Source organism: Bison bison, unplaced genomic scaffold (genome assembly GCF_000754665.1).
Source record: "Bison bison bison isolate TAMUID 2011002044 unplaced genomic scaffold, Bison_UMD1.0 scf7180017864223, whole genome shotgun sequence".
Classification (NCBI taxonomy): Eukaryota; Metazoa; Chordata; class Mammalia; order Artiodactyla; family Bovidae; genus Bison; species Bison bison.
In genome coordinates this window covers 567,752-569,247 of record NW_011494795.1, presented here as the reverse complement: position 1 = coordinate 569,247, position 1,496 = coordinate 567,752, and the positions used below count along the sequence as shown (strand labels likewise).

At 52.9% G+C, this 1,496-nt stretch overlaps 1 pseudogene; it reads left to right on the top strand.

Annotated features, from left to right (window-relative positions):
- Positions 1-1,496, top strand: part of LOC104992785 — a 45,384-nt pseudogene that overhangs the window by 27,941 nt on the left and 15,947 nt on the right.

Below are 1,496 nucleotides of genomic sequence, written 5' to 3'. Positions count from 1 at the left end.
ACTTCATGGGAAATAGATGGGGAAGCAGTGGAAACAGTGTCAGACTTTATTTTTCTGGGCTCCAAAATCACTGCAGATGGTGACTGCAGCCATGAAATTAAAAGACGCTTCCTCCTTGGAAGGAAAGTTATGACCAACCTAGATAGCATATTCAAAAGCAGAGACATTACTTTGCCAACAAAAGTTCGTCTAGTCAAGGCTATGGTTTTTCCAGTGGTCATGTACGGATGTGAGAGTTGGACTATGAAGAAGGCTGAGAGCCGAAAAATTGACGCTTTTGAACTGTGGTGTTGGAGAAGACTCTTGAGAGTCCCTTGGACTGCAAGGAGATCCAACCAGTCCATTCTGAAGGAGATCAGCCCTGGGATTTCTTTGGAAGGAATGATGCTAAAGCTGAAACTCCAGTACTTTGGCCACCTCATGTGAAGAGTTGACTCATTGGAAAAGACTCTGATGCTGGGAGGGATTGGGGGCAGGAGGAGAAGGGGACGACAGAGGATGAGATGGCTGGATGGCATCACTGACTCGATGGACGTGAGTCTGGGTGAACTCCAGGAGTTGGTGATGGACAGGGAGGCCTGGCGTGCTGCGATTCATGGGGTCGCAAAGAGTCGGACATGACTGATCTGATCTGATTCATTGGAAGGATTGATGCTAAAGCTCCAATACTTTGGCCACGTGATGCTAAGAGCCAACTCGTTGGAAAAGACCCTGATGCTGGGAAAGATTGAAGGCGGGAGGAGAAGGGGATGACAGAGGATGGGATGGTTGGATGGCATCACAGACTCGATGGACATGAGTCTGAGCTCCGGGAGTTGGTGGGCAGGGAGGCCTGGCATGCTGCAGTCCATGGGGTCACAAAAATCAGACCCGACTGAGCGACTGAACAACAAAGGAAAGCAGCTTGGTGTCCCACTGCCGAGCAGTCACCTTATACAGCAGCGAGGATCCTAACAGTCTCCCACATTGCACTCAGAGCTTCACAGTCTGCAGAAGCGCTTCCCTCCTGTTACTCCATTTGTATAGTAACCCTCTAGGATTACTCTAGGGGAGGGATCAACACCCCCACTTCCCAGATGAGGCACTGAGGCCCTGAGATGTAAGGGGACGTGTTCGAGGTGACCCAGTTAGTAAGTGCCAGGCCAGGCTGGAGCCCGTAGGAAGGTCCACGAGGAGCAAGAGGAAACAGACGCTGGGGCTGGCGGGCTCTGCTGGGCAGGTTTCCGGGCCGACGCCAGCTGTTTCCCAAGGGCCTCAGACGTCGGCACCAGGGTCTCCAAACGCCGAAGGACCCTTCTAAAATATCGTTCTTTGCTTCTGAACTGCCACCCCACATCCACCCCCCAAGCCTCTGCCACTGGTGAGCTGGGCTATTCTCAGACCACTGTGTCTTTCCTCGAGGTGTTCTTCCGAGCGGGCATCCTGGCCAGGCTCGAGGACATGCGGGACGAATGCCCCACCGAGATCATGACCATGTTGCAGCATCGGCTCCACCG